The 24,311-nt window shown below is 41.7% G+C and overlaps 2 long non-coding RNA genes across 2 annotated transcripts in view; both read left to right on the forward strand.

Moving 5' to 3' along the window:
* LOC118164286 overlaps positions 1–24,311 on the forward strand; it is a 36,735-nt gene that overhangs the window by 2,020 nt on the left and 10,404 nt on the right. The window lies entirely within an intron of this gene.
* Positions 549–8,737, forward strand: LOC118164287. Its single transcript, XR_004749412.1, has 3 exons — positions 549–640; positions 7,344–7,484; positions 8,154–8,737. It is a non-coding gene; the product is annotated as an uncharacterized LOC118164287 (long non-coding RNA).

The following is a 24,311-nucleotide window of genomic DNA, read 5'->3' on the forward strand; positions in this document are numbered from 1 at the left end:
GGGCAGGCTGCTCTTAGGGGCAGGCTGCTCTTAGGGGCAGGCTGCTCGAGAGCAATGGGAGTGACAGCCTAAGGGGAGTTACCGGGCCGGGGGTGCCCGGGAGCGTGGGACACAAAAGCCTCGGAGAGCTTCGTTAAGACGCACAGATGAGTAGCATGATCCCCTCTGTACGAGGGGAGGGGACGCTGTGGGTGGTTTTCATGCTCTTAGCACCGTGCAGTTAATTTTGCCTATTTCCAGCTATGCAGTCCAGAATAGGTGTTGCCAAGGTAAGAAACCTGTAATAATTTGGGGGAAACTATTTCCAGATCGTTGTTATGAGGAGGGGCAGCAGAAAAAGGAATGATTCTTACTGAGGTGCAGCAATGCTCGGGCAGCACCTGTGTGCTCAGGTGCTCCCTGCCCCTCCGAGCCAGGCAGGCACGGAGCAGGAAGGCGGTGCAGTAAGGCCAGGTGTGTGTGTGGGGGGGCTCCCGCGCACCTGATTCCAGTTAGTAAATTGTCTGTGGTAAAGAGTTAGGTGTAGTTCTGCTTGTGGTGTAACAGGTTGCTGCCGTCCTGGAATGGGTGCTTTTTCTCCAAGTCTTTTAGGACTGGTTTAAAGGACGCTTGCTAGCAGTGATGAGCAGCCAGCTTCCAGGTATGCTGTATGTACTTTGGGTCTGTGGGGAGAAGAAACTTTCAGGTCTTCTGATATTTGTTTAACACTAACTGTGCTGGAGAAAAATGTTTTCGGTCCTGCCTGCTGCTTTCAGCTGTATAAACTGCTCTGTAGGTTGTATGGAGTGAGAAGGGCTTCTTGTTGCATTACAGTTATGGGAATGATTCCCCTAAGTATAAAACTAGGGGGTTAAAAGGGTTTGTCTGTGTGTGCAAGCGGCTTGCCCTTACCCTCAAGGGTGGGAGGTGAGGCCTGCGTGGTTAAGTGCTTGCACCTGGGATGCCACTAGCCACAGCCAGGTGTGGGCTCTGGCTCCTTAGGGCAGCCTCACACCTGGAGTCTCAGGACTGGAACATCATTTGTTGTGTTTTAAAGCACCCATTTGACCTAAACTACAAAAATGTATTTGAATTACCCTTTTGTCTGTGCTTTGGTTGTGTAAGGGCTATCTTTGACGTGTGTTACATGTTTGAAAGCAAGGCACTTGACCTCTCTGGAGATGCAGTGTTGGTATAAGCAATAGTGTTCATGGCATTTCCTTAAAAATCAGTGTTTGTAATGCTGTGGTTAGGTTAATGAACTCCGTGCTTTGGGGACTCCTTTCTTCTTGTTTGGAGCTTGGGAACTGTAGTTGCTTAGCACTTCATGGACTCATCCCCTCTTAATCTACTAGAAACACACAGCTTTGGATGGGTGTTACTGAAATGGTCCTTTGGCTTAAAAGCTGTAGTCTCCTGAGATTTGTACTTGCCTTGTTGTTGTGAAGAGAAATTAAAGAGACTTTGTTGGTGCTTTCTTCCAAGGACCTTACTACTGCTATAGCCTGGTCCAGCTTTCACTGAAACCAGTGGAAATCATGCTGTTAACCTCAGTGGTAGCTGGGTTAGCTGTTCTGGCTTAAAAAAGTACTTCTAGTATTACCACTGTAGAGTCTGATGGGATAGTATGACTTTAAAAAGTCCCATTACAGCCACAAAACTTGCCAGATACTCACACTGGGTAGCAACTTTGATCAAAAAGTTGTTCATTGTTTCCCATGGTGTTCTTCTGTGGGCAGCAGAACCTGGTAGGGTATTTTCTTGTTTTCTTTTGGGGTGGAGCTTTCTTTTTTGAGTATTCCAGCAAGTAAAGCAAGAAAACAAGTCCTTGTTTGCTTTCTCTTGCAGCCTTGAAATCATAGTTAAGAACTTTTCATTTAAAACATCTTTCCTCCTACATTTTTTGTGCTCTACCCCAAAAGTTTCACTGCTGTTTTTTTTCAAACTTTATCCTAATTTTGTGTTACAGAAGTCTCTGAAACTCCTGATATCCGTGTGGATTAGCCTTACTGGGGGGGAGGGAGGGGAAGTGGCCTCTTTTACCAGCTTAGTTCCCCCTTTAATGAAGTTGCTCACCAGGATAAACAAAAATAGTTTCATGTGGATGCTTGGGACAGAGAGAGGAAAGAAAAGAGGTGCATCTGTACGATGCTGAGGGTGACTGTGGTTGCAGGAGTGGAATTCACCAGACTCCAGTTCTACTGAGTGTGGTGAACACACCTGTGGGCTTTGCCACCTAGAAGGCAACAGCAGATAAGTCTCATGGGAGCTAAGTGTTGTTGTGCCTAGTTGGGCTAAAGAGCCCAGCAGGGTACTTGTGTATGAATCAGGATCCTGTTACTTAAATGATGTAAAGTAGCACCGTGCTCACAGCCATTCCTCCATCCCTCATTTCTTAAGTGTTTGTCCAGTGCTCCTGAAGGACAGCCTGTGCCTCTCCTTGGAGTGCTGCTTTTTGACTGCTGCCCCTGGTCCCCACAGCTCTGGATGCTGTTTCCTGCACTTCACCTAGTGGCTCTGCCCTCAGCATCGGTGTAAATAGAAATGAATACCTTACAGAAATTGGGTTACTTCCAACCAGCTTACCTTATAGTGGTTACCCTCAACACCCATAAATACGATCTCTCCAGGGCTTGGGAACCACCGTCATCAGTCTGTTTTGTTGCAGACCCAGGAGTTGGACTCAGTGATCTTTGTGGGTCCCTTCCAGCTTGGGGTGTTCTATGGTTTGATTAGCTGGTGCATCGGCTGGAAGTATGAGTATCCAAATTATGACTCTAAAGCATGGAAAATCTGGGAGCAGTGGGAGTTCGTGGAAAGTTTTGGCCTCTTTCTAGAAAGCAGTCTGCTGACTGGCAAGAAAGAAGCTACTGACTGTACTGTATTTTGGGGCTGACTTTTCCAGTCTGTCTTCAATAAGGATCTGAAGAAAGGTTAGGAAGACTCTGATTTGGTATAGTTTTTTCTCTCCAGTTACTTAAGTAATAAAATATTTGCTTAGAAGTGAAAACAGACAGCAGGGCTGGCATAGTTTAGCTGCATGATAGAGACTTTAAATAAATAAAAAGGCTCGAAGAAACTTTGCAGAAAAATGCTTTAACTTTTATCAGTGGGGTTCCCCCCCCCCTTTATTTTTGCTGTACTGGAATTTGTTCCTTGCAGAATCTGTGTGATTGCCTCTCACTCTGATCTAACTGCTGGTGAACTCTGAAGTAAGAGAAAGCACAGTTGACTGCTGTAGAATTAATCATATATTTGAAGATGAGCATGTGCTTAACTATAGGCTTTTTTTTTTTTTCTTGGACTGGGATCCATGTGCAGTAGAAAGGAAATATTTCCCTCCCCTTTGAAGCTTGCAGGAGGTTAACCGGTAGGTGTTGGCCTAGACAATTTTTTTGGATGGACAGTGCTATTTAAACACCAAGCTTCTTAGATACATACAGTAAAACGGGGGCAGGAAACAGGTGTAACAATAAATCCTTGTCTGTGAACCATCGCTAGTCCAAGACTGCCCTCTCTTGGAGACTGTCAGCTTCTGCACCGTGCTCACGCAAGTTTCTCACAGTAGTCTTCCTTGCAAACCTCTGCTTTGTAACTGACCCTTGCTTTTACATCGTTCTTAAAACGTTGGTCCTCTTTTTAGAGGAAACTGTAGCAAGTTTCAAAATAATGCTAAACACTTTTTGCCACCTTCACCCCAGGTGACTTTCTTTTCTTGCACACACACATTGCAATTCGGAAGCAAGGGAGGCTGATGAAGAGTTAGAGACAAAATCTTTCAGAAAAACTGCTTAAATGTAGTGAGCGCAGAGTTCCAAGGAGCCAAAGGGATGTAGATGACCAAACCTCACTGATTTTTTTTGAAAGGATTTTAATACTTAACTACCTTAATGCCATAAATTTTACCTTGTCTTAGTATGTAGCATTGTATATGCCTTCACTGATCAAATACAAGTGGGATCAGCTCAGTTTGATTTTGCTTTGGTGTCTGGGATGGATGATAATTTTAAAAAAGCCTTTGAGCATCATGTATTCCTAACAGCATTCTTCAGCTCACCGAATGGGTATCTGTTGTCAGTTCTGCTTCAGTAATTCCAAAGGGAAAAATGCTCTCCCCCCCTCCCACCCAGGAGAACAAGGAAACAAATTGATTAACTCCTGTTGGCTCACCAAAGTTGTAGTATCTTTCAAAGATGTCCAACTATATATATATTTCTATCTCTGACAAGAGTGAGGGTGAAATGTTATCTTCTGTGTTCTTGTAGCGTGAACAATCTCCCCTTCTTTCAATCAACACTAGAAAACGCCCAACTTTTGTTCTCTTTGCGCACACTGATGTTTGAGAATGCCTTCCTGTGGTGGCAGGAGCATATTCTTTCATAAGCCTGCAGGGGGTGGAAAATTATTATGACCTCAATCATTAATTCAGAGGTACTGAGTCTGTAGCTGCTCTAATAGCAAGAGTTTTAGGAGTATCCTTCACTAAGACACTTTAGACTTTAAGCTAAACCAGAATGAACCTTTTAAGATCAGTTCTTCTGGTGCTTTTCGAGCATCAGAATTATAACAAGTGCCATTCTGATAGGATCAAAGCTAGAATTGCTGCTGCAAGATTTGGCTTTGATTTGGAATTTCTATGTAGGCTTCCACTTCTAAAATACTGTGGTAGTTTGTAGCTAACAAGCACTAGTGCTGTGGTTTCTAACCACTAAGGTCTTGGCATGCCTCAGATAAATACCAGGCAAGGTTTATTCTTTCTTGCTGGGGAGAAAAAGCAGAAGCGCAGGAAGATCAGGGTGTCTTTTAGTGTCTGCTCCACTGAGATGTTGGGTCTGATGTGGCTGTGTCAATGTCCTTCTTTCTCCAGTACTCTCTGTGTCCAGAAATGCTCCTACTGCTTCTTTTCTTATAAATTAAGAAGGAACGAGGAGGTGTGATCCCTACAAGCAACATTTCTCATACTGTCTAGTTTTTTATTCTGGCCTTTTCAGCACTGAGCCTCTTGTGTGACTTTTATTGTCCCCTCAGCCTCGATGTCACTTTTTCCATTCACAGTCCAGTAATTCTCTTCAGGATTTTTAACGTGTCAGTCTCCACTGTTCCTCTACATCAAGATCAAGTTTTGCATAAATGCAGGTGGGGACGAGGAGAAAGAGGAAGAGGACAAGGAGGTAGCAGCTTAGTAGGTGAGAGCTGCTCAGTGAAAACTTGCTGGGATAAGTTGCTCTAACATGGATTGAATCACAGTTGTGTGGTGGTATGTTTTTTTTTTTTATTATTTATTTTTCCTTATTCCCTTTTGTAGTATAAAGTCAAAATGTAGGGACTTTTGAACTTAGAATCATCTAGGTTGGAAGAGAGCCTTAAGATCATCAAGTCCAACCATCAACCGAACACTGCAAAGTCTACCACTGAATGATGTCCCTAAGAATCATGTCCATGTGTCTCAAATACCTCTAGGGACAGGGTTTTCATCACTTCTCTGTGCAGCCTGTTTCGATGTCGAACCACCCTTTCCATGAAGAAATTCTTCATAATATCTAATCTAAGCCTCCGCTGGAGCAACTTGAGGCTGTTTGATCTTCTGCAGGACAATATCATCACAGTCTCCCTTTATGGTGTTAGAAGAGAGCATCTTACAGGCTTGTATGGTGATTTAGTCAGCCAGTGATGGGCAGGTTCATGTGAAACGTACACCTTGGTGTCATTAACCAAGGCAACTGTACAGGAGGTGTCTGTTATTCTCTGAAACTACAGGGTTCCTGGTCTGAGAAAGTAAATGAGAGAACCAATGATGTTTTTGAAGACTGTTTCTTATAGAAACAAAAACAAAAAAGGTGGGTCAGGAGGGGGATGTCACAGCAGGGTGCAGCTACAGATTGCATTGTGAGATAGTGTTCACCAGTCAAAGCAGACAGCAGACATGCAACTGTAAGGTCTTGGAACTACTGACTGGCATCTGGTTTCCTGTGCGGTCTCTTGTGCTGAATAACACGGTTGAGCTCTGGCTGTAGTCTGTCCCTCCATAAAGGTAGTAAGGCTGTCTTTCTTTTCCCTACCTACTGTCATGACTCCTGTAAGAACCTAATAAACCTGAAGCCTCTGCCAAAATGAGATTGAAATGGAGCAGATGGATTGAAAAGAGGAGAATAAAAACAAAGCCCCTTCTGGTAAGAGGAGTAAGGAGGACAGCAGAAATGACCAACTCTGCTCTTTCTACGTGAACAGATGTAAGGTTTTTACAACAGCTCAGTTTTCTTCATTACTCAAACTTTTTTTTGAATCTGATGACCTATTTTGATATCAGACTGAAAGTAATACGTCCAAGAATCTGAAGCCAGTATCTGTTTTTTTTTTTTAAATTATATTTTGTAGATGATATAAAAACATCCATACAAAGTACTTCCAAAGAGCGAAGAGTATATAGTTGTCTCCCTTATTGTAGCCTATCCCTGCATGTTGGCAAGGCAAATTGCCAAAAGAGTAGTGCTGACAATGACATTCGAGTCCTATTGACTTGTGATCTATTTCCCTCGTTGCTTACCTACAACAATGCCCCAGTTTGTTACTTTTTTGTGTTTCTGAGCTCAGTGTTGGGTCTGGGATAAGAAAGTATATTTGCAGTGATTTAGTGGAAAACCACATCGATACTGCTTGACTGGCTGCTACCAACTAAGATATGTAATACGTTCCTCCTCCACTTTCCCTTAATGAGGCATGAATTTAAATGTAGCTCATCTTCTCATATTCTATTTCTCAGAAAGAAAGCTGGAATTTTATCTGAGATATTTCCCCTGTGCCCAGTTTGATTGAAAGTGGCTAACATTCAAAAACAGTAGCAGCAGCTGAGATGAACAGACTGTAAAAATGCTGCTTTTTAAGAGCTACAGTAAAAGAAACTAGCGGTGTTCAGGGATCCTCTTGGAAATGTTCTTTTTTCCTCTGCTGGAAGTTAGCTGAGAAATTAAAACTATTTGATTCTGCTGACATTCAGGCAAATAAGGAACCAAGACTGGAAATGAAGCATCCTCTTTTCTGCTCAGTCTCTCAAGCTGTTCCCCAAAAGGTGGCAGTCTCTGCTAGCAGGAATGTGTCATGTTCTGACAGATGGATGCTTTTCCATAAGGTTCATTCAGTTCTGTGTTCTGCACTGGCTGGGTGTTTTTTTTTTTTTTTTTTTTTTTTTTCCTCTCCCCTCCTCCCCCATAACCTTTATCTTTCAAATGAGACCAGCAGCCTGTATATTTGGCAAATATTTGTCTAGCACTGTAAATGCACACAGACTTAAAAATGACCTTTGAGTTAAACCAGAGCAGATTCCCACATAAAAAGGAATTACTTCGTTACTTTTTTTTTTTTCTAAGCTGTATAAACAGAAATTATTAGAATGCATGCTATGAATGCTTCATCTCTGCATCTGTGGCTGAACTTCTACAGCTCTTTAAAATGTCGTCACAACTAGAACTGTTCCCTGAAGACTGTGCCAGTCTACCTGTACTCTCCAGGTATATGCAAAGTTCCTGGACCTTTCTGGTGTTCTAGTGTTTGGTGTTGGATCTGAAAGACTTGAAACTGTCCCTGAGTCATAACCCAGACCCCTGGAAGCTGGTGCTCCTTGCTTACCAGTGCTGTTCTGATGGAGCTCTATTCTATATCTCTGCCTGTGGAGCAGCTGAGCTGAGGCAAAGTTATTCCTGAGCTACTGCTGGGTCTGACAGCAGCTACAAGCCTGTGGATGCTGCTGCAAGATCTAGCCAGTGGTCATCATGGGATGAGGGGAATGCAGTTCATACCCTGACATTTCTATCCCCCTGCCCCCATCACATCCTTATACACATGATTTCCTCATCTACTTCTGTAGTCTCCCTAGAGAGCTCACAATGAATCTAAGGAAAGGAGTGGAAAATGCCTGCCAAAGCAGCTAATTCTGTCCTTCCATTTGGGGACGAGAAGCCCAAGTTTACCTCTTGGGACGCTCTCAAAGACATGCACTGGTTGTTGCTTAAAAACAAATGAAAAACAGACTTTCCAGAGTGGATTTTTCCTCTTAGGAGACTGGTGATTGTGTTTGAGACCCTTTTGAGATGGGGCTAAATTAACAAGGGTATTCTAGAAACAAATTAACTGGGCTGCTTTTACTGTGCAGACACTCTAATGTATCTTTGTCTTTGCAGAATGGCAATTCCCATATCAGTCAGACTGGACTAAAAAATCTTCATATGAATAACAATTCAGCCTAGCATTTCTATAAACTTCATTTAGCTAAACAGAAGTGTTTGTGTCAGTGTTTCTGCTCCAGGAATGTGTCTCTCTCTTATTTTTTTCCTCTGCCTTTCAAGTATTCATTGGTTAAGAAATCTGACTTGCCTTCACTTAAACATTAGATGACTTAAAAGGAGAATTTTGTTTGTTTGTTTCTCTGTTTTTTAAAGAATGACGAACCCTGCAAAACTGTGAGTGCAAAATCCAGTACTCTCCTCACTACTGATTTTCTTGAGGATTCTTTGGTTCCACTGTTGACAATTGCATTGAGGCTTCAAATGATGGAATAAATAGTCAAAAGCCAACAGCACAGAAAATGGCTAAGGTCTGTTTCTCATCTGCCTTCTCTGATGAGAGCTAGAGAAGGTTCAGAGCAGTAGTGATTGTCAAAGGTTCTGACCAGCTTCTCTGTAACAGCAGATAGATATTGGACTTTTTTTTTTCCTTTGCCACTAAGAAAGGATGGATGAAAGTCTTATGCTACAGGCCATGAGAAGATGAGTAGGACTTCATCGCTTGCTGCTGCTTACCATATGAAATTCAGATGGAGTTAAAAAAAATTTTAGGGAGTCCTGGGGAGTAAGGGCGGTGATTTGGAGCTAAGATGCTAAGCAGAGCCTAGAGGTGGTAGAACTTAACATGCATTTGAGTCCTGTGTTTGAGGAGTCTCAGAGCTGTGAACTGTGTTGACCCTGGAAGAGTAGTCTTGTGAAGCACTACCACATGCTTGTGCTAGTCTAAAGTTTTTCCCCAAGCAGCTGGTATTTACTGAGGTAGAATCAGGCTACCTGGGCTGCAGAGACTAATGTGACAGAGAGAATGCCATCCAATATGGGTGTTGTGATAGCATTGTGATTTATTTTTTTTTTTTTGAATATCAAAATAACTAATTTTTACATGGTAAAAAACAGTTTAAAAGTAAAATTAGTGTGGTTTTAAGTGTTTTTTTTTTTTTTTTAAGTCACTTTATGAGTAAGTAATTTTCCTCTGTTTAAAGAAATATTTTAAATGAGTAATAGGAAATTAGATGATCCGGATTATTTCACAATCAGTGTAGAAATTGCTTTCCTTTTTTGCTCTCTCCCTGTTCTTGGCTTAGCCTGTGTAATTCCACGTTAGGGGCCAGATTCTGGGAGATGAGTGTCCCAACTCCCACAAAGATTCCTAGAGGCATTTGGCAGGGGGAACAAAACCCAACTTTTCCCATTAAAGTTTTTTTTTTCTTTTTTCTGTTTTTTCTTTTTGTTCAGCTGATCACTTCCTGGAGCATTTGCTTTGCTCATGTCTTGCTCAAACCAAAAAAGGAAAGAAAGAAATCAGATAGATACTCTCTTCTCAAAAATCAACCAAGAAAACCCCACCAGCTATGCTGATTCCTCCCTTGTAGATGTGAGTGCAATGCCTGTGTTGGCCATTCACACGCTGCAGAGAGTTATTTAAATGCAGACAAGTTGCCACTATCGTTAAAATCTGTCATGACAGTGTTTCCATTAACATTTTAAAAACGGTCCTTTTCTTTCTTTCCTAGTATAGTTCTTGTTTGTCTGTTGGCATTTGGGACTGAGTGAAACATGGAAACCTACTTGGTTTGATGCTATCTAAGTTTTCAGGGTGGTGGAGTGGTCAATAACCTTTGTGCCAGATTTTTGGTTTACATTATTTGACAATATCGCTTCTTAAAAGAAACCTAAACCTGGCCCAACTATAATTTGAGGTATTAATACAGTTAAGTAAGTATAACCCTTTTCCCTTTGTTATATTTCTGTAATCTGCTAGGGAATAAATTTCCTAATAAGATAAGGAAAAGAATGAATGTTAAATGCACAATGCTTTAAAATAGACCTGGAGTTCTAGTTTCTTGGATCTCTGCAAAGATGTTTGGATCAAAGCTTATTTCTTTAATGACAAATAAATTGCATTAAGCACAATTATATGCCTTTCATAAAGATTCAAAGACAGAGCTTGTCAGCCATGCAAATATTTTGGTACATGCATTACAGGTTTCTTCTGGGCTGGGCAACTTCTAATTTAATTTAAGAAATGAGTAGGGGAGAATCATATTTATAATAATCACTCTTTCAGAATAAAAGAGTAGGAGCCTGTTTGCTGACTTCAGTGAGCTTTAGATCAGAAGCAAAATTATCGCTGTTATCTCTAATGCCCTTAAAATTATTGTAATAAACTTCCTTTTCTTCTCTTCAGTACCCACGTGCAAAATCTTGTAATCTCTGCTAATTTTGAGGCAACAGTTTCCCTGACTCTATTAGAGGCTTTCCAGAACTGTGTTAATGAAACAATGAGACATGACAGGTTGGGTGTTATGGTCTAATAACGATATGCCTTGGAGGTTAATGGCACTTGGCTCACAGCCTCATGCTAACAGTCAGCGCGCGCAGCTAACTGCCCAGGTGTAACATTATTAATTTATTTTGGTTTACTGCAGGCTGTATGTACATCACTGAAACATGCCATCCTTCATTCTTCTGCCCCAGCGCTGCTGGGTGTTTGAGGATAATCGCAAGGTTTAGCCAAATAGAAGTAGTGTGTTTCATATTGGTGACTTCTTGGATGAGTTTCTTTGCTGTGTACGGGGAGCTGCTTCCTGCAGGGAGGATGGGAGCCTTCATCCTCTGTGGGGACAGCCAGCCCAAGGCGCTGTGCGTCCACAAATGTTGCACTTGTTATGTACTTGAATGGTTGCGTGTTGTTACTGCCAAGAGAGGTAATGATAAGTGACCAGTGAAGAGCATGCATATTAGCAGCTCAAACCTGGGGGAGAGGGAGACGGATTTTGAGCTTAGGTGGACTAGTTCTGAAAGAGGAAGAAACCCAGAGGCTTCAGAGCAAACTGCATTTATAAGTTCTTTGGGGCTACGATTCAACCCCTCCTCCAAATCCTTCTGCTATGGTTGAGATAAGAAAACTGAAACCAAACCACCTACTTCATGTTGTGTTAACACTGCCACATAGGCTTGGGGATATGCAGCAGAGTACCAAGTACATATGCTGCTGGGAATGATGCAGATGCCAACCTTGAATGAGACTCCACCACCTACAATTCTGATTTTTTTGAGTTACTTAACAAAGCCAACTGCTGCCCTACATCTTGCAGAAAAGGGCCCAGAAGGACCCTTCCTAATGAATTTTTCCTGTGGATAAATAGGTTCAAATCACTTGCTTAACTAACAGTCACTTCCAGGGCGAAGCGCCTGTAAGCAGCTACAATAATGTGATATATTTGGGTTAATGTTTGTCTAGTAGAGTGATTTCTTCATATGCTAGGTTTTTTGTTTTATTAGTGTTAAAAATAGGAGCTTTTCCTAGTAGTCATATAACTAGGCTCTGAGGTGATGTTTTCTGCTGATAAAAATAGACTGTTAAATGTGAGGAGAAACTATGAATTCATTGTGCAAAACAAATCCCTTAAATGCTATCCAGAAAAGGGTAGACAACAGATTGGGAGTAAAGAATATTAAAATACGGTCATTGCTATGTAATACCTCCTGGCCTAATTCCTCCTGCTTGAAACTTCTGTTCCTGAAAAGAGTACAGACACAGGTCCTGCGGGGTTTCTGCTGCTCTGTTCTCCACCGATGTCTGGAGCAGTGTCGCTGCATGACAGCGCTGTCTGCGACCTACCCACATGGGAGACCAGGTGGGCCACGCTCAGGGGGGCTCAGGAAGCCAGAGCTCTATTTCTGGCTCTGTCAAGGACCTGGTGTATGACCTGGGGAAAGGCACTCTGCCTCTCCCTGCCTGTGTTTCCTTTCCTGTTTATGTAGGCTGCACACTTCTCAGGCAGAATTTTCGCTGTGTTTAGTGTTGAATGTCTAGTTCTCATCTCTTAAGGGCTGTGGCCCATAGGCCTGATGGTGAATAAATTAAGGGATTGGGAGGTCTGTCGTGATCCCTGATGAGGGAGTTGTTGCTGGTGAACAGCAAACACATCTGCTCTTTCCTGTGGAAAATAGATGGTTCTCTTTGTCATGACTGTTATTTTGTCGCCAGTTAAGTTGTCTTGATCTAAGTTCCAGAGACTTATTAGTGTAATAGCCACTGCACTTTTTTATTATTATTTTTAAAGGTGAGAATGGACTTGAGAAGGTAGGGTGCTGAAACAGTAATTTGTAGTGTACAGATCTCTCTTTGGGAAATAGAATACATTACAAAATGCGTTTGTGGTATGGAGTAGTGCCAACAATTTCCATGTGAGTAGAAGTAAATCAGAAAAAAAATACCTTGCTAGGGGAAAATACGTGGTGGTGGTTGCGATGTCCTGAGATAGGCAAGGCTGCTGCATTTGCATGGTCCCAGGTCCAACCAGGAGAAGGACTGTCTTCCCAGTTAAGCATATGCCCACAGCACACATATACACCACATAGACACATGACTGGCTGCACAGATCCCAGAGGCACACAGAGCACTCATACAAACAGACAGTAGCAGTGGCTGCATCCCGTGGTTGCATCCCCACTGTGGTGGCTGGTACAGACTGCCCTGCTCATGTGTGCACGTGCACATAGTCAGAGCTGGCCAGGGACTCCCCTGGCCCCATGCTCTTGTCCTCAGAGATACCCCTGGCTCCCAGGCCAGTTACCTACTCATGAGCTAGTCCAGCTTGCTCTTGGCTAGCACTTGCACCCTGCACTCGCTCTGGGGTTGTTGCACAGCGAACACATGGGTCTTCCCAACCATGGGCTGGGTGGGAGCTGCCACCATGGCACTTGCTGGTGCTGGATCTCCATACAGGCACATGCATGAAGAAAGAAAGTCCTTCTTAATTCATTTGCACCTTTTCCAATGTGAAACAAGTAAGATGGGACAGACTATGCTGATCATATGCGGAATATGAGCAGACCTGCTACCTGTTGTGGTGGTTGTGACTGACTTTTTTTTTTTTTTTTTATCCCTTTGTCTCTCTATTTTCCCATGCTTGTTCACCCCCAAATCATTTAAATCCATCTCTTTCCCACCTCTGGTGCCTTCCCCTAAACATCCCATAGTAAGCCTCGTGCAGTCCTGAAATGCTCTTCCCCTGCATTCCGTATATATGGGCAGTAACCCCTCTCCATACAAAAGGTTGCCTAGTGTTGCCTCATCAGCCCTCACTGATTATGTTCACAGTGGAGCTGAGACCCCTCTGGGACAGCCCTAGAAGGGCCCTGGATGGGCAGTCCCTTCTTCAGAGACCTTAATTTGGGTTTCCCACCTGGTCATGTGCCTCCTGCTCATCTGGGCTTGCAGAGGTCAGCCCCTGATGGGCTGATGGCTCCTGGGCTGGGCCTGGGAGGAGTCAGGGCAGGGTATTATTGGGGCTCTGCTTCCTGCCATTGCATCTCTGTGCTCTTCTGTGTGTGTGCAGACAAACTTCTATCACATAATCTAACACACCTGAGGCTTTCTTTTTAACTTCATAAATGGCTAGGGAAAATGTGAGTAAGCAGGAAAACCCAAATCTGCAACTGGCTAATCCCAGGCCACACAATATACTTAATGTCTGAGAAATACATGTATCATCCTTGTCAAAACGATATAGTGAAACCCAAGGCAATATCATGTAGCTACTTTTGCATATTAGCAATTCAGCTTTTGCCGTCTATTATTTTAAATATCGTTCTTTGAACCGTAAGTACAAAACCATAATTAGTAGGCAGAGCAGATACGGCAACTTCAAAACCAGAAACCAAGCGATGTTGCCCAAGGCAACATAACCGCATCTTGGTTGTCACTGGCGTGTTGCAGAGCCCATAATGATATACGGAAGTGAGTGACTTCATGGGAAGATGAGATAGGAGGCATTTATGAAGGTTAACACGATTCCAGCACAAAAATTGAAGGGATTTACCTGCTAGTGTTGGTAGCAAACTCCCACTTTTGTCTTTGTGGTGGATTAGGTTGCTTATCCTGCCAGTTATTTGTCAGCCTCTCCTCTGCAGCAAGGAGAAAGCTGGCAGGTTCCCTCTTCCACGCCTGTATCATCTAGTTACCAAACTCTTTGCGAGCCTGCCGTCCTTCTCGTCAGCCTGGGCAAATGTCAGCCCTGAAAACAAATCTGCTCTCCAGCCTCAATGTTTGCAGAAATGGACTCTTGTCCAAATAAACAAGCAAGCTGGAAGAAATGCACAAATTGTGAATCTTTCTCGTTCGTGCGATGCTGGGTGGTGGTTGCGTGTTTAGCACAGAGCAGCCTTGTGTGAGGAAACACTCACTCTGATTTGAGCAGGCTGGGTGTGGGGCTGTGGCTGGTTAGAGCTCATGCAAGAGCTGTGTGGAAAAACAAAGGGATTAGTCTACGACAAGGCAGAATCGGATAATCTGATACATCTCAGGTCTTGTCCATACTGAAAAATTGCACTGTCCCAACTGTTCCAGAGAGCTGTTCTTATGTAACCCACAAATTCAGCTGAACTGGTACTGCCGGTGCTGTAATTCTAATTTCATGCTAGAATGTCTTTCCCATTCCCTCCTGCATGTGAACCATGAACTATCCTGGTACGAGGCACTTAACTAAAGCTGTTGTATCTGTGTCCTTGTACCAATGGTCACAAACAAAAACACTTTCTCACTGTCACAGTGGCTGCCTGCTCTGCGATGCAGCATGACCACGCTTCACATGCATGTGTGCGTGTGGCAGTATGTACAAAGCCTGACTGAAGTCAATAGACCTTTACGTGACTGATAACAGAAGGAGCCTTTTAAGTGAAAACCACCACAGATGCAGTCATCTCTGTGCACCGCCATCCAGAGGCCCCAAAAGCTCAGCCTCCCACCCTGCAGCCTCCCAGCAGCAGCTGCATCGCCCCGGGCTTTGGCAGGGAAGGAGCCAGGATGTCCTGGAGGGCAGGGAGGCTGCTGGTGAAGTGCAGCTTGGCCTCCTCAATGTGCCTTTTCCCATGCCGGCGCTCTGGAAAAGGAATGGGTAGAGATGAGGATGGGGCCAAAATGCTAAGGTCGTGAAATCTATACCTGAAGCATAGTATAGAAAGACAAAATGGCATTAATGATAACACTTTGTGAGGGTCAAGGGAAAGGTGGAATAGGGTAAACCATTCTGCTGTTACTTTAAAAATCCCTTTTATTCCTCGCAGATTATTTTCCAGGTACAACCACGTAACAGCAGTTAGTGGTGAGCTGCCCTGTACCAGCAGCACTCTGTCCTCTCCCCAGACAGAAATTACCTTTATTGTTGTGCACATTTTCAGATTAATACTATAATGTTTACCTGCAGAAAACTGGTTATCTATGATGATCTTGTTAAAGCAAGAGGATTTCAAAACAAAGCATTTCAAAGCAAAGTTAAAACATAGATAAAGATATTTTCCACTGGTGACCTGATTATCCCCCTCTATATTTTTTATTCTGTATTTTGATTGGGTAGTTTCTAATTTCTTTTCCCTTCCTCTGATAAATAATTTTTAGATTTCATTGAGGTTTTCTGAACTGAAAACTGATGCCTGGCACTTTTTTCTTTTCTCTCTCTTTTTTTTTTTTTTCTTTTTTTTTTCCCACGAGAACCTCTCACTTTGTGGTTGCTTGAGGAAGTTGACTTAAGCAATTTAAAATGTAGTCGTGGCTTATTTAGAAAGAGACACTGGCCGTTAACACAAAAATACATGCCTAAATATGCTAACAGGTGCAAGAGCTGTCTAATCACATGATGGCTACAGGAAACCTATTAACCATAGTGTTTGGGTTAAAGACAGGTCATACTGATAACTAAATACAGAAAGTAAAAACTTCTTGCTGTATCGTTTCTTCTTTCTTTTTTCCTCAGTTTTCCTTGCCACTTATTCCACTTACTTGTGGAAGTTGAAGTTTTCTGAGTTCTAGATTTAGTATGAAAGGCTGTGACACTGATTAAAATCAGTGACAGTCATAGCTGTAGTAGGAACAGAAATAGAGGTGTGAGGTTAAGCAGATGTCAGCATTCATTATGAACTCCTGTGCTCTTTCAGGTTTCAGGTCACAGCTTCCAAATTCTTTCTCCATGCCACTTGGTGTCTATAAAATAACGCTTGTGGAAAAAAATAAGGCTAATGTCCAACTGCTTAGATTGTTTTTGGATTTCATGTAAGGCAACTTTTTTTGTTTTGCTTTCGATCTAGAGCTTTTCTTGTTATAAGGAGAGCAATAAATACATAAATCTTTTGACTAGACTTCATAATTTCAGCTTTGTGAAGGAGGGGCCCTACCTGTTTGTTCTATACCAGCCCTACAGAACACCTGCATGACCAGAAAAACAATATATACATATATATATATATTTCTTAGAGAGTAAGTCTGCTGGCTTTCTGTAGGCAGGGGATCCCTGGTGCTTTGCCTTTAGGTGTGATCCAGTGCATTTCACACCCTTGCTATTGATGTGCTTACTGATTGAAGGTTCAGTGTGCATGGCACCATTTCACTCTTGCCTTTGATTTTATTTATTCATTCCCAGTCATAATTTCTAGTTGATATAAACTGCCTCATGGCTCATATCATCTTGCCGCTGTACCTAATTTTGAATCATCAACATGTTTGTGGAGCATTTGGAACCATGGAACAGTTTGGAGCAGCATGGAATGGTCTCTCTCTCTTTTTTTTGGAATCTACTTCATATGAGTCAAATCCCAGCTTCTCTGGAGTCTCCACACACTACACGTTTTTGCTTGAAGTTGTGAATCCCCAATTCACCCCATTCCCAACTCCTGTGCAATTAAAAATACATATAATCAGCTGTAGGAGAAACTGTAGAGAAGGGGGCAGAAGGGTGACTTGGTACTACGACTACAGCTTGCTTTACTGTATTCTCTCATCACAAATCTCTTACCATGTTTGACTGGAGAAAGTATTCTGGAAGATCCGGGTTCTACATTTCAGAAAGGGCGGAAAGAAACAGTATTTTTTGCCAGATTTATAATAACGATGGTAGATTTTTATATGTAGTGACTTCTGTTCTTTGAAAATAAGGGTGGAAGTAGTTATCAGAATATCATGTTATGCGCTGGAACAGGAGATCCAGGCAAATGAGATGTGGAAAAGGGGTATTTACATTGCAAAAGGACTCACAGTTCTCTGCTACTCTGTGCATTATTGAAAAAAGCCACAACAGATGCAGCAATATCTAATCTCTTCCCCAGAGAAGAGGAAGCCACCTTCTATAGTTTGTAACGATGCTTGTAGGTAGCTAAAATTTCATTTGTCTGTATTTCAACATCATCTTTTATTTTCTTATAACTGTTTTAAAATGGTTTGCTTCAGGAGAGAATTTGGAGACTAAGTAGAGATTATCATTGCTCTTTTTACATAGCCTCATGTTATTCCTTACATACGTGAGGAAAGAGATGGCCTTCTCAAGAGTTTTATCAGTGACACTTTCCTACTTGAGTAGTCCTGTGCTCCAGTCTACATCACGCCATGGTGGTTCCCGCTGCTCACGTCCTGACTCAGGTTTGTGTCAAGCTGGCTGGCTGTTCTACCAGGGCAATAACAACATCAGGAGAGGAAAGATGGGCATGGTATTAAATGCTGCTCAAAGAGGCACACTGCTTTGTCCACTGCAGATGCCTATCTATATATAGGATAGAGTTTAAATGTTGAACACCTCTTCTGGAACTATTGTGGGTACATTGGCAGCAGGGCCATTACATCGTAGACATGCAGAATCCTTGTCAACAGCTTGATGGAAGTTTTGAAGCTGGCTAGAACAGAAGGCACTGGTCTGTGGCAATCACGTTGCACCTCTCTCAAGGCAGATTTACGAAAAGGCCTGTTGATGTAAAATTGAAGATTGTGTGCCTCAGTCACAGAGGACTGAAGTAGAGCCTTTCATTTCTAAATACATGTCTGTCTTCTGAGGATTCACAGGAAGCTTGTGCAGAGCCTTTTTTGCCAAGCCAGTCAATCTGTGCTGTATTTTCTTGAAAGCACTTGTGCGGCCTGTTGATGTCTTTGTTCATCTCTCCTCTCCTGTACAGGTCTCTGTCAAGTGCCTCACCTAATACAGACTTCTGGAGTTTGCATGCTGGTTGCCAGCAAGCATAATAGAAATCCAGGATTCAAATGACTGAAAGAAATTGAATTTTATTTTTATTGTAGGATTGGAGCATGCCCAAGTGATGTAGCAGGCCCCAGCACTCCTTCTCACTTGCCCTGTTCTCTTTTATGCTCTCTCCTCCCCTAGTATGCCTTAATCTATCAATCCTGCCCTGCTCACCAAGCAACTTTTGCAAAAGACAATCAGAGCACTGAGCAGCATTTTTCTGAAAATACAGCTTCTGTACCTCTACTGTTCCCGCTTAGGTCATTCCAGCAGTGGTATCGGTCATTGTCCTTGAGAAAAGATAATCCTTGAAGGCTGGAGAAGGGACAGATGCAGCTGTGGTTCTGTCCTCTGCCATCTAAACAAAAGGTGTTGGAAGATTTTTTTGTGGCTCTCTGAGATGACCACAGCACCCTGGAGGTAGATGGGAGGCTAAAAACCAGCACACCCTTCATTCTCTTGCATGCCTGAATGCAGTGCAGGAAGTTTGAATCGCTCTGAGCCTCTTACTCTTGCTAATAGAGGCTCCCTCCTGATACTGATTTTTCTACATAAACAGCAAAGGACTGGACTGACAGTGTATTTGGCCTCCTGCAAGAGGGAAGATATTTTGTTACAAGGTGCACAATACAATCTGTGAGGCAATGCATGTGAGACAAGAGGCCTGGGACAGGTGATCTCAGAGGTGTGGGGGATACCCGGTGAGCCTGAATGTGGCCATCTGCGTAGTTATGAGTCAAGTTCACCTGGTTCACTGAATGTGAATCAGGATTGAGACATGACTACTAAAAGCAACAGATGTATCGTAAGATACTAAAGCCAAAGTACAAAAAGTATTTGAACATTGCTATGGTTTTGTTGACACAAGAACATACTTTTGTGCTCTATTGAATCCATGCCATTCCACAATTAGAGGCAGAATTGAAAGCCGTAGATTTCAGAGATCCTTATCCTTATCTTATGTCCTAGGTCCTGTTGAGCTGCTATTTTGTTGCCATTGCCTGGTAAAATATTTATCTTCTGGAGCCTGTGGGTTTTTATTTGTTTTGTTTTGTTCTTTTATATATATATATATATATATATATATATATTAATTTCTTGTCTAAAGTACTGAACATCTGTGAGATGGGCTATATATCTGGAAATAATTAGAAAAACACTAAATAGATAAGCAGAAGGAGGTCCTGAAAGACAGAGCACAGTGAAATAGCTTACCTGGAAAGAGGTTACAGGAGTTCCTTTGTAATCTGGTATCTGGGTGTGGTTTTCACGTCCCCATTTCTTTTAAAAAGCAGTAACAGATCACATAGGTATTCACCTGTGTCCTGTAGATATACACTAAAGAATAATAATAATAAAAATACCAAAAAAACAACTTGAAGTATTTTTCTTTTTCCATCCTGACAGCTGCACAAGCAGCCAAGTTTAACAAGGTGCTGTTCAAGTTTGTTGCTTTTAAATGTTCACAGAGAATGTGGTGGAACATTTGTACACATTATAATAGGGAATATTACATAAAGCATTTTAGTCTCTCAATACTTAAGTATTGGTCACTGTTCAATATGACCATTTTCACTTTATTCCCAGAGAAATGAAAGCAACAGAAGCCTGTGTAATTTCTTCTCTGAGCTACATTGGAATTTAATGTCAGTGTAAGGGATAAATTTAACTTCAGTCTCACAAGCAGAAGTCTGCATTACTACATTTTATATTTAAACCTACATTTTAGCTCTGAATTTAACATAATTAAAAAATTTTGTGTGCTTCTCTGATCACATATGAATAATTCTTTGCTCGATTTTTATTTTACCTAATTTTGCTTACTCCTCCACACCCATGCTTATGGTGAAGCAGGTATGATTACTAACAAAATCTTCAGTGTTTTGGCATCATTTACGCTTACAAAAAAACATCACGCTCAACGTTCTAGGAGCAGTTAAACTAAGGAAAAATACTTACACGCTAATTCAAGTGGTTTATAGAAGTGAAAGAAATACCTGGTAATATATGGGAATCCTCAGAGGGCAAAGGAGTGAACAAGAGCACTTGCACACATGCTCTCCCCCTATCCCTAGCAAACCATGGTTACAATTCATGAATTCAAGCCTGAAAATCTTGAACAGAACCAAAAAAGGAAGAGGTGTGAATACTTCAACCTTGCAAGAACACCTAAATGGACAATGAAGAGGAGGATAATGCATACTTGATAGAAGAGAGTATAGTTTTAAACTGGGCCAGTAGGTCTTACCTCTATGTTAGAACTCATTTTTCACAGGATGTGGGGGGAGAGCGTTAATGGGGAGTGGGCAGGTAAGGGAAGAGCTCCAGCAGTGTCTTTAAATCCTGTTGTCCCCCAGTGACAAGGTTATGTAGATGACCCAATGAATAAAAACCAACAGTTCAGGGAGACAAGGTACCTGTGATTTCAGTACAAGACGGGTGTGCCTTTGGCTATGAACAGTGACTGACATTTGAGAGAGGGCCATGTGATTACTTTTAACAAAGAATCTGAAGCTCAGTAAAGATGTGAAGATCTTGGATGGAAACCTGCTTACTGGGCAGCAAGCCATGTGAAAGAGAATAATTTCCAGCTTGCTTGTTTGCCTGTGGATGTTAAACTGTATAACGCGGGGTTACTGCCTGTCCAGCAGTTCGTTAGCAGAATTAGGAGTTCATTTATCCCCCCTTTTGGGGGTTCTTTATCAGTTATAAACTTGCTTTCATCTGAGTAGATGATCTACACTGTGTCAGATGTTGCATGGGGAGCAGTTCACACTCATATTCCAGAGAGAAGAAACAATGATCCTGATTTTAGGAGAAATACCAGTCCTAGCATGCTGTCAAAAGCCATGGGGCTATCAAAGTCAATCCTGTGTGGGGCATGCAAAATTTGAGGTGTCAGGGATGCCAAGTCTGTGTTTTGTCTGGCATGCAAAGGGTAAGAGCGTGAAAGCTAATAGACAAAATTAACAATGCATTAGCTAGTCCATAGATTTCTTTCATCTTCTTTCAGTGAGTCTGCGTGTATCTAATGAGGCCTTTCTACGTTACACCAAGATCAAGGGCAGTCCCATCCTCAGGGCAGTTTGGTGGTGGCTCTTAGAAGCCCTGTGCAATAACCTACTCGTCCTTGCCAACAGAGTGAACAAGGAGAAAATTGGCTCTCAAAAGCTGAAGATTTGTCTTGAATCCTCTGCCCAAAGTGCACACGAGGTCGTATCTTGAGAAGACAGCTCTAACCACTTAGAGAAGGAAGGTATTTTTCTAGTCTCTAGTTTCTCTTCTGAGATTTGCTGTCCATTATATGGATTAAAAAAAAAAAAAAAAAAAGCATACCAGAAATTGTGACTCTTGCCAGCATCTCAGGCAGTTGAGTATTATAAGTGATAATTATGCTCCTGGCAACAGGTTAAGCCAGATGTTCAGGAGCAGCAGCTGTTGGCAAAGTTAGCTGTTTCATGGTGTGATGGAGTGATTCTTGGCATCTTTTGGGGGAAAGAGGCCATGAAAATGGGGAAAAGTTACGTAGACTATAAGGTGCAACAATATACTATGATGATAGAAATGTATATCAGTAGTGGAGAATGGAGAAACTTGAAAATGATGGCAGCTCTGAAGAAGATAAAAAAAAATACCTCCTGGGCATTTTCAGCCAGTGATTTATGCTTATCAAAAAGAGCCATTAGGAGTGGCAGCTGGATCTATTTCAAATAGTCTAGCTCTGGATTGTGGGAATATGGCCTAGAGGCTTTTCTTCCATCTTAGGTACTCAAAATTCAAGCACTTGAGATTTCTTTACTAGCAAATTTTGCGAGGAAAGGAAATAAAAGGTTACAATGGAAGGTCACAAATACTTTGCTACTGGTGCAGTAGAGGAGAAATGTATGATTATCTTGCATCTAAGATTTCTTGAGCCCTCATGCACTTGTGTAATTCTTCTGACTCTCCTTCATAAGCAGCACAGGAGGCATATCAGCAATGGTGGGAGCAGTCGCAATGAAAGCTACTCACAATCAAAGTGAAGATTTTATGAACTTCCCATAGATAATCGGATCGTGCAGGGAATACTTTTGAAGGAGCTTTAATCTTGAGGGCTCTCTATTGAATTCAGAAGCCAGTTTTTAACACTTGTCTCTATGGACAAGACAACGTGATGAGTTTTGGGGTTTATTTGCATTTTGTGCTATGCTTGAAAATGTTCCAAATGAGATAGTTTTGCATCTATAAGTATGCCCAGACAGTCCATATTGTCTCAACTCTATATTTGCATAAATAATTAAGTCTCCAGACCAGAGTTATTTGGAGCCTTGTCATCCTTGAGAAGGGCAAACAATTCACTCTCTCCATTTTCTGCAGAGTCTGTAAGGAAACTGAGTAGCACAGAGAACATACGTATCTGTGTTTTTTCCAACTACAAAACTTTAAGTGGATAAGGTTTACATACTTTGTGGTGTAGCTGTAACTAAATGTGATATAATTCAGCTTACTTTATAATTCAGTCTGAGATTTAGGTTGTGTTTACATAACTGAATTGTTGGCATTTATGTATGCGAAACGCTTGGTACCAGGCATCTGCCTTCAGAAGCCCAGTGTGGATCACAAAGGTGTGTAATGGCGACCAGTTTCTCACTAGGGAAGCTTTAAATTCCGGCACCCAGGGCCTCTCATTTTAAGATCTGGTTTGCACTAAGTCATAACATTTTCACTTAAAGTACCTTCAAGTGAGATCTGAAGTCTCAGTCTTTGGTATTCATGCACATGTTTGCACATGAATGAGCTTACATAAACAGGCATTTGTGTGCTTTATTACTTCACTTTTCTTAGGTAAATGCTTACGAGAAAATATGCACACATCTGAGAAAAGCCCATTAAAAACTTATTTTCACTAGTAAACTGTTTCAGGGATCCTAGGGGGATGATAGTTCATTTGCACATGCTTTCTTGTCCTTCAGAAGGATATTCTGAAGGGGAAGATGTGTGGGAAAAATAAGGTTATTTTACCCATTGCTTACTAAAGGAATAGAGTTGAGTTTTTCAGCTTAGTATTGCATATATATTTATTTATTTTAATGAAGAAACATATGGCACAATACTTGTGCTGGTTGGGGTGTGCTTTTCTGCTTATTCATCCCAGAAGGCTTAGTATGTTATGGGGTTTTTTTGTATAAGCATAAACACTGTCTAACCATTGGGGAGACTGTCTGCGATCGGATCTACTGATGCTGATGTTTCCTTTACAATCTAATGAGAACACCTCAAGAATGAATGTTTCTTAAACTGAGGAAATATTGTAAATATTGCAGAGCAAAATATACACAAATTAATGCTGCATGTTTCCCTGGAATAAGTGGGAAGGGTGGATGGGTGAGAACATGTAACAAAACACACCAAGACTAATTTGGGCAATATTTTGTCGTTCCTTTTTTATTATTGTTGTTAAACTATATCATTCTGTTTCATAACACCTTTACGTTAAGCTCTACTCCCCCAAAAACATACTTGGGATGTGAAAATCCTTCTTTAGTTCTGAAATGTTGCCTGAAATGTGCATGGTGGAAAACTTCCATTCCCCCCACAAATTGCCCCCAGTTATATCTATAAACTGTGTATCTCTGTATATTTCCCTTTTCATAAATATCCTGCCTTTAAGTCCATTCTCTTAAAACTGAAGCGACTGAGGAGGGAAATGGTAGTTTGGGAATTCTGGTGTCTGTTTTTTCTTAGATTTTTAAGTGCATGCCCTTTATGATATACACTGTTGCATTTCTTGACCATTGCACTGCAGAAAATATTGAAAAGTCTGTGGAATTAATTTTAAAATGTTTATTTAACAGCAGCTGTAGCTCAAAGTCCTAGAGTAATACAGTGTTTTTTTTTTTGTTTTGTTTTTTTTTGTTTTTTTTTTGTTTTTTTGTTTTTTAATGTAAAATGGACAATTTTAAGGTTCCGGTCCTGTGTTTAGATCAGTGAAAGTCCTCCTGCTCTTTCACCTGTTCCTGTTGAATTTGGAAAGCCTCCACACTGAGATCAGAGTGTACTATCTGGGGAC

The sequence above is a fragment of the Oxyura jamaicensis genome, chromosome 3 (genome assembly GCF_011077185.1).
Source record: "Oxyura jamaicensis isolate SHBP4307 breed ruddy duck chromosome 3, BPBGC_Ojam_1.0, whole genome shotgun sequence".
Taxonomy (NCBI): domain Eukaryota; kingdom Metazoa; phylum Chordata; class Aves; order Anseriformes; family Anatidae; genus Oxyura; species Oxyura jamaicensis.